Source organism: Meriones unguiculatus, chromosome 21, assembly GCF_030254825.1.
Source record: "Meriones unguiculatus strain TT.TT164.6M chromosome 21, Bangor_MerUng_6.1, whole genome shotgun sequence".
Taxonomy (NCBI): domain Eukaryota; kingdom Metazoa; phylum Chordata; class Mammalia; order Rodentia; family Muridae; genus Meriones; species Meriones unguiculatus.
In genome coordinates, this window is record NC_083368.1 from 12,964,393 (window position 1) to 12,974,000 (window position 9,608).

The following is a 9,608-nucleotide window of genomic DNA, read 5'->3' on the forward strand; positions in this document are numbered from 1 at the left end:
GCCAGGAATACTGAAGTAAAAACAAAACAAAACAAAACAAAAAAAGTGTGAGGGCTGCAAGGGATCTGCAGTCAGACCTCTCCAGGGTTCCCTAGACTGTACATAGCGTGGCTACCAGACACTGGCTGGTAGGGAGGTCACTTCCAATTTGCTACACACAATCTTAATGCCTCTATGTATCTGAGGAAGACTTCCTCATGAGCATGGAAGCTTTAAATTCCTACTTGTAAAAATGGTTTTTTAAACCCTTCAAGTGAGTCTTTGAGTGACAGGTAATTGGCCATTTGCCTACTGTTTTGTATTGATTTAACTCTTTGCCAATGGACACAGGTGTGCTGGCTGTCTCTTCTCAACTTCCAAGCATCAGTGTTTGGCAAAGACAAGAAACTGTTGCATAATAAGATTCCCCCAGCCCCCCTTTCCAGGTTTAGCCTCAAGTCTTTTTAGTGGTTGCGTCTGAAACCTTTGTAGTGAGCCAGAGTGCTTTTCTGAGTTACATTTCAATTAGACTGCACTTACAGAAACACCAGCCCATAGGGAACTTCCCCCACTCCGCCTCTGTCTCCTCTCTCTCTCTCTCTCTCTCTCTCTCTCTCTCTCTCTCTCTGTGTGTGTGTGTGTGTGTGTGTGTGTGTACTTGTATGACTATCTGTATGCACACAAACAAACATGTATATACTCATAAGGCATGAAATGGATTTAGGAGAAATGAATAATCTTTATAAAATCAACAATTCTTCAGGTAAAGATGGTTGTCCTTTAAATTGCTTTTTATACCCTTGAAAAGGTTTCAAAACTACCTCAGTTCTACACCAAGGCCATTTTAGTTCAGAGCTGAGCTAATCCATGAATCTGGAAGGGTTTATCTCTACCTATCCCTCTCTCTGGAGCTGTCTCCTCCATTTTATACCAATCCATATGTCTGAGTCACAGCCTCCAAGCAGAATTGCTCTGAGATGTTAACCGCTGCTTGGTGGGAAGGGCTCTGAGATCTCCTAGGCTAGAAAAAGATTTGGCTAAAGCCAGCTAAACTGTAGGCCTTTCAGACATGCTACCATGCCACACTACACTGTGACACCAAAATGAAGATGGCTCCTGGGTCAGATTCATACAGTCACAACTTTTCCATTCCCCTGATTCCTGTTGGCATCTCTCTGCACTGCAGGGTCTGTAGAGACACTTGGAAAGTGTTCATCTTCCCCCAGCCTTTCTCTCTGTACTTTCTTCCATGAAATAGGATGTTGTTCCAGTGAGTGATGAGGAGACCCCTGTCTTGTGACTTCTCTACCACCCCAACCATCTCACTAGAAAGGATGGTGGTCTGTGAGAGCCAGGTCTGTGCTTGACGAAAGATCTCTCTTACTGTAACAAAAATGGACCTTTTGGGGCTAATCCTAACTCAGTTCCTGGAGGCCATTTGATTGCTAGCTCTGCAGTCTGGGAAGGCAATCAGCCCCACAGCTACCCAGTTTATCTAGCATGAAGTTAAAGGCTTCTTATGTCCCAGCTCCTATAAATTTTTTTTTCAACAAAATTGGCTAACCTTTTCATTAGCGCTGGTCAGCAATGACTTTGTGGCCAGCATTGACCTTCTGCAGCCAGCTCAGCATTGTGTTGTCTTTTTGGCTGTGTGGCCATTTTATGTCTGTCTGACCATCATTGGCCGTATATGTTCAGCAATGGCCTTGTGTGTGTCCAGCATTGACCCTCTGTAGCCAGCTCAGTTCTGTGTGACTAGAACCCTACCCCCCTCTTGCACCTTTCTCTGTTTCCTGCTTTCTGTGAGGTGAGCATTTTTGCTTCATTATACCTGCCGTGCGTGGTCTACCTCCTCACAGGTCAAGTGACCACAGTTTAAAAACTTTGAAATCATAGACTCATAATGAATCCTTCTTCCTTTAAGTTGATTCGATCAGGTATTTTGTCATATCAATAAAAAACTAATACAGTTGATATCTTTTAAGATCCTAGTGATTTGTGCTAATAGACTGTTTGGTCAATTCATTGCAATAGTAATGGTCAGCGATGGTCTCATACATCAAAGGAGTATTAGCTACAGCCACTGCTGTCATGTGGGGAGTATGAGACACTCCTACCCAAGCCTAGACTCTTTTCTGGACACTCAGAAGGAATCAGAAACCTGCCAGGGTAATGTGCTCAGAAACTGGAAGTAGGGGTCTGTGGGAGAGTTTCTACAAGAGATTAATTCTGAAGATCCAGTTATTAGTGGAAAAGCCAAACCACCAAGGTAAAGTTGAGATACGTTCTAATTATAATTGAGCTGGAGAAATTAAAAGCTCCGTTCAAAGGGAAGAGACACTATGTGTGCATTTCCAGCCCGAGAGCTAAATTTGGGAATAAACCCAGTGGAGATAATAAGAAATTCAGAACACACCCCAGTCATTTCAGGGGCCTGCCAGGGCACACGAATCCAGGCAAGGCTGCACTCCTTTTAGGTCTCTGACCCCGCATTGTGGATCTCGGCTTGTGGGGCTGGCATCTGAGGGCATCTGTATGTTCTAATGACGGATGATCAACTCAGCAGAAGGGCAGATTAAAAATGTCTTTACTTTGCCTGGCCTGGGGGTTTATATGACTCTAACAAAACGCCTTCACCTTTTCATCTGAGTTTCAAGATTATGTGTATGAAAGGGATGGGGGAGTGATTCACCTATTAAGGTGACACCCTTGGTAAGAATGAGCCTTCCTTACCAAGGTTGATGTTCCAGTGTGCCTTTCTGTTTTATTTTGGGTGGAAGGAGTTACGAATTACAGACACACAGTTTGTTGAAGTAGTATTACTTTCCTCTGAGACTGAATAATTGCTCTCAGAGATTCAGAGGTGACACGGCTGCATTTGCAAATGCTCTTCTGGAGTGGATGCTTGTCTGCCTCCTTCATCAGCTTGGGGGGTTGATCGCTGCACAGTCATCCACTCCTTTTCTTGATTTTGGTCGTTTCTGTGCTGGTCAGATTATACAGCTGGATCCCAGAGCAGGTTTGAGTGACAGATGCAGATGTTTCTCCTTACCACATGGTACAGTGGACTCTGGCAGGACCCAGAGTCACACAGGTGGAAAGGTGTGTGTTACATGTGAGCTTGCCTTTGTTCCCCAGCACTGACACTCCATTTCTCCATGAGTTATTGTGCCAGTCAGTGGATAGTGGATAGTACATTGTCTACAGTGTTAAAACTTGGCCTGACTCTCCCTTCAGGATGCTATGTGAGGATTTTCCTTATCTGCACACTTGCAGTTTCTCATCAGGAGGAAAGCTCTTCATTTGCAGTATTATTGTGATCCCTACCCTAGTGACACAGATCTGAGAGGCCAGGAACTGCAGGCACCAGTACTGTGTAAGGGCTCAGCTAGAAAACTACAGAAAACAGCAATTTGGGCAAATTGTAGTGGAGCAAGCTATCATGTCAGTATGCAAAGAGGAGTTTGTTGTCAAGCCCGAAACTCTCGGAATGGGGCAGTATGGATAGAAGCTATCCGGTATTGTTTGAGGACATTTTCCAAAGTCATGATTGGTCTATTGTACCTCATGTACGTATGCAACCCAGGGCTACTGCTGAACGTCCTACTGTAGTACCACACCAAATTATCTGGTCCAGAATGTCATTAAGTGATATTCTACTGTTGAGACCTCCTGGTATAAGATGCTACTGACGATACTAGAAGGAATGAAGGAATGGACAGAGGAATACAGAATGTGGCTCTCAGTCACCCACGAATGAGGGAAAGTGACAAGACAAATGGAAAGGTACCTAAGTTTGGGCCCACGTGTTTGGGACATCTTTTGATTTCTTAGGAGAAAATAGGGACAGTGTTTGGGAGTGATGATGAGAGCTTTGGAGTCACATGAAGCTAAAGTGTGTGTGCTAGGCTGGGGCCATCCTGGAGAGCACACCCTCACACAGCCTGAGTGCAGCAGCAGGGAAGGTATGTCTGAACAGTGGAAGCTCATTGATATCACCAGTGATGCTGGCCAGGGCTGAAGAGGAAAGGCTGTGTGAGGACCAGGTGCAGAGAATCACTCATGGTGGACAGAGCTGTCACTGGAAATGAGGGTTGGGAGCAGTGTGAGGCCAGTGGGAGTTGTGGAGCTGAACCTGGAGGTGGTAGGCAGCTGCATTGCTGGAGCACCTCATGACCCTGCCTGGGGGTCAGTTCCTCTCCAGGCAGGAGTTCAGCTCTGCCTGTGAAGGAGGTGTGGCATTTCCTCTGAGAACTGGGTGGTCTTTATCTGAGTCATCTTTAGCTTAGCAAGTCCTAGAGACCCTCAGCATTCAAATCACACTCCTCTGACTGGCTCTGCATGGCAATCAGTGACACATTTGAACAAACACTGGACCATGAAGATACAGATGACAGGAACAGTGGTGGAAACAGTGACCAACAGTGCCGGGGTACTGCTAGGAGGCGGGTGATGGTAATGGATGGTATGTTTTAAAATTCCCTTAAAGTACTGAAAGAATAAATTTGTGTGAAGTCTCCATGGTCTTGGTGCCCTTTCAATATTACATTTATTACATTTTTTACAGATGTTATTGTAGGATATATCATACATAGAAAAGTGCTTTAAATATAAATATACAGTTAAATAGTAGTTATGAATAAAACTATGTACTTCCACTCCTGCTAAGCCCCTTTCATTTGATATCATTGTCTCCTTGATTTTTCCCTGTTTTGATACCTATGCATGCATCCTTCAGTTAAAGTAGGTCTGGTTTAACTTCCTATTAAAGGAGTTGTGTGGCCTTGATTCTGTTGTTTCTTGCCCAGTATTATGTGAGCAGATGAAGTTAACTTATGCTGCCGTGTGCCAAAACAGTTTACTTTCCTTTCAGTCTGATTGTGATTAATTTCTGTATGGTAGTTTCATATGAATATAAAAACACATACTGATCCATTTTCTCTGTGGATCACTATTTGAATTTGGGCTTCTAGGTTTGAGCTATTTCACAAAATTTTTGCAGAAAAAAAAATCATCCTTTTACAAGGATCTTGGGACACACATATGTAGGATTATTTAGAAAACTAATGAAGGGTGGAATTCCTGGGCTGAAGGGCATGTATAAATTTAACAGCACAGAGTGATGCCAAGATGTTTTCTAGAGTGAGTATGGCTGTTTTCCTATGTACCAGCAGTGATGGAAATTTCAGTTTCTTTGCACTCAGTCTTGTCAATGGGCTGTGAGAGAGGACTTCTGTTTATTTTCCTATTTTTAAAATAAGTTTATATCCTTATTTTGTCTGTATTTTTCTTAAGTGACATTGCCTTATTTTCCTCAGACATATACCAATATCTGACTTCCTTTTGACCACCAGAGTAAAATATTAATCATTTTGCTCATTTTAAATCTATATAGCTCTATACAGGAAAATGTAAAGAACCCTGACAGGATCCTACCACAGAGGGCCTCTGAAAGACTCTACCCAGCAGGGTATCAAAACATATGCTGAGACTCATAGCCAAACTTTGGGCAGAGTGCAGGGAATCTTATGAAAGAAGGGGGAGATAGAAAGACCTGAAGGGGACAGGAGCTCCACAAAGAGAGCAACAGAACCAAAAAATCTGGGCAGAGGGATATTTTCTGAGACTGATACTCCAACAAAGGACCATACATGGAGATAAAGTAGAACCCCAGCACAGATGTAGCCCATGGCAGTTCAGTGTTCAATAGGGTTCCCTAGTAATGGGAACAGGGATTGTCTCTGACATGAACTCAGGGGCTAGCTTTTTGATCACCTCCACATGAGGTGGGAACAGCCTTACCAGTCCATAGACGAAGACAAAGAAGCCAGTCCTGATGAGACCTGATAGACTAGGGTCAGATGGAAGGGGAGGAGGACCTCCCCTATCATTGGACTGGGGGAGGGGCAAAGGAGAAGAAGAGTGGCAGATGGTGGGATTGGGAGAGGATGGGGGAGGGAGCTACAGCTGGGATACAAAGTGAATAAACTGTAATTAATAAAAATAAAATAAAATTAAAACCCTGAGGTGAGGCACAGCCTGGATCTCCTCCTTCCAGGGCCAGTTGGCTTGCAGCAAGTGGAAAAGGTTTCCTTTGCTTTCCCATGTCCATGTTCCAGTAAAACTTAAGGTTACAACTTGGAAACACAAGAGCATGATAAAGGCAGCTGGTGTTCATCTGGGTAAGGGAAGGCCTGAGAGAGCATTTTGTACCAGAATCACTATTTGAAGACTCCTGGTTCAGGGATATTTCTCCATAAATTCGTCTTCAGAGGGAGCATGATCTCAACACAAGCTTTATAATGCTGTCCATGACAGGTGGTGACTGTGTACACAAGAAGTGACAGTGCCACAGGAGTTGACTGTGTGTATGAGTGGTGACTGTGTTTACAAGCATGAGTGACCACAGGAGATGAATGATCCTAGGAGGTGACTGTGTTCATGCAAGGTGATAATGCCACAAAAAAACGACTGTCCACAGGAGATGTGTGGCCATGAGGATGTGTGTGTGTTCATGGGAAGGGACTGTGTCTTCAGGAGGTGACAATGCTACAGAAGATGACTGTGTCTATGAGAAGTGACTGGGTGCACAATAAGTACATCTACAAGAGATGTCTAATTTCACTTCTGTTGCTATGATTAAATAACCTAACCAAAAATCAACTTAGGGGAGAAAAAAAAAAGATTTGTTTGGCTTACAATTCCAAGTTATAGACCCACATTTCAAGGAGGTCAACAGGAACTCAAGAAGCTTGTCACATCATATCCATAGTGATGAGCAAAGAGAATATAAACACATCTTTACTCTCAGCTAATGTTCAGGGCTTCCTGCCTAAGGAATGGTACTGCCCACAATGGGCTGGAGTATCCTTCACTCACTAACAGTTAAGACAACCTCCCACAGATATGCTCACAGGTCAATCCGATGTAGATAAGTCTTCCTTAGGACTCCCTTTGCAGATAATTCTAGGGGTCTCAAGTTGATAGTTAAAACTAACCAGCACAGATGGTGACTGTGGCCATGGGTGACCACTGTGTCCACAGGAAGTGACCATATATGCAAGGAGGTTACTGTTTCATGGGATGTGACAGTGTATCTTTCTAAGGAGCAATGTGAGCCTGGGGTGGTTCCATCAGGAGCTATCACAAATCTTATAAAACCACACAAGCATGCTTTGAGGGCTATGGAGAGCATTCCAACAGGCAGAAACCAGTAGACATCCACTCATGAAACACAGGCACAAAACTTGGTGAGAACATTTAACCATCATGGCTTAAGGCAGGAGAAACCATCAAGGTTCCTGGGCTGAGATGAGGGTAGTTTGGAGTTGGTAGATCATCTAAAAATTTAGAGAGATCTGGCCAGGAGAGGAGGCAAAATCTCCTCCAATCAGTGTCTGACCTCTGCATCACACCTTGGGTCTGAGAATAAAGGACCTCGTCTAGATGCTGCTGCCTATTCCAGAATGTGGGTGTTGAGTCCCAAGTCAACTGACTGCTAAAAAAAGAGTCCTTCAGGGATGCGATCGATAGTCCAGGTGCCCCACAAGGGCTCATTCATAGTGATTTGTGCTTATTAACAATGGTAACAAATGGTTTTAGAAGAAACAAGAAAGCATGCATCCTCTTCAGGAAAGCAGCAGCTGTGAGTAACAGCAGAGGCTGCAAGGAGCAGTCATAAAACAGCCAGAGTTCCCATATGCAAATTCAGCACATACGAAGGCAGTTGTAGAAGAGGATTGGACAGAACCTTGCTTTAGAAGTGAACTGTGGATCTGGGGGAGAAGGTTTGGTTGTGGGAGAACTGGGAGGGGTGGATGGAGGGGAAACTGTGGTCCAGGATATAATGTATGAGAGAAAATAAGAAAAAGTGAACTGAGGTTTATATGAAGTTATACAATAGTGAAAACACACTGTAATTTATTATAGGTATATATTTTAATTCTTAAAGAGGCCAGGAAAAAATTTTAATCATGTAGCTAAAAAGTTAGTACAGGAATACTCCCAAAAAGAGACAAGGTAGGAGAGTCAGAGGAATAGGAAACAAGTAATAAGATGGTAGTGACTGAACTCGGGCTTATTAGTGAGCAGGAGAAACATAAAAGGATTAACACACCAATTAGAATTGGCTGCACATGTCTGCACATAGCTGATCAAACAGGGGTGGTTAGAGTAGAACAGGGCTGGGGTGCGGTTAGTGGTGGGGTATTGCCTGGCATTAACTGCGTCATCAAAACCAAAGCAAAAAAAGCACCAAGCAAACAAAAAATCAGGGCAACAATATGCCAAACAAAATACTAGACAAAGTAGAATTCATGATAAAGCATGCTGGCAAAGGGAAAGGTAGAATGCTCCATTAGTAAGAAGTGATAACTAAAGTCCTGCTTAGTAACAAATATGTAAGCCAAAGATGGGGAAAGAGGGAGGAAAAGATAAGCAGATATGTGCTGCACTGTGTTTAAAATCCTATTCTCAATATTTGACATAAAACAGCGATACAAAAATCAGTAAGTACATCGACTCTAAATTATAATTGATATACGTGTATACATATGTATGCATATATGAATTAAATTAAAAATTAGTTTGAATTACAGAATCTAAATGATTTATCTGGCAGTTATGGAAATCTGCATCACCAACAAGCTCACACAAACTGTCAGGATAACACATAAAACAGTTCTCAACGAGTTCTGAGATTATTTCTTTTGACTATAGTGAAGTAGCATTTAAATCAGGACCACTGATGACTCCAAGAAAAGGATCAATCACTTTTCTTGTCATATGAACTTCTGTAAGCCACATATACCAAATAAGCAATATGACAATTGAAGGAGATCAAAGGGATACAAATCAGAAAGGAAGAAGTCAAAGTATCATTATTTGCAGATGATATGATAGTATACCTGAGTGACCCCAAAATTTTTACCAGGGAACTCCTACAGCTGATAAACACCTTCAGCAAAGTGGCCGGATACAAAATTAACTCAAAAAACTCAGTAGCCCTCCTGAGGCTAAAAGACAAAAGACAAAAGGGCTGAGAAAGAAATTGAGGAAACAATACCCTTCACAATAGCCACAAATGACATAAAGTACCTTGGTGTAACCCTAACCAAGCAAGTCAAAGACTTGTATGAAAAAAATTTCAAGTCTCTCAACAAAGAATTAGAAGAAGATATCAGAAGATGGAAAGATCTACCATGCTCATGGCTTGGCAGGATTAACATAGTAAAAATGGCCATCTTACCAATAGCAATCTACAGATTCAATGCAATTCCTATCAAATTACCAACACAATTCTTTACAGATCTTGAAAGAAAAATTCTCATCTTCATATGGAATAACAAGAAACCCAGAATTGCTAAAACAATCCTCTACAATAAAGGGTCTTCTGGAGGTATCTCCATCCCTGATCTCAAGCTGATAGAGCAACAGTAATAAAAACTGCATGGTACTGTCATAGAAACAGACTGATGGATCAATGGAACCAAATAGAAGACCCAGAAATAAACACACACATTTATGGACACCTGATCTTTGACAAAGATGCCAAAACCATGCAATGGAAAAAAGATAGCATCTTCAACAAATGGTGCTGATCTAACTGGATGTCTACATGTAGAAAAACG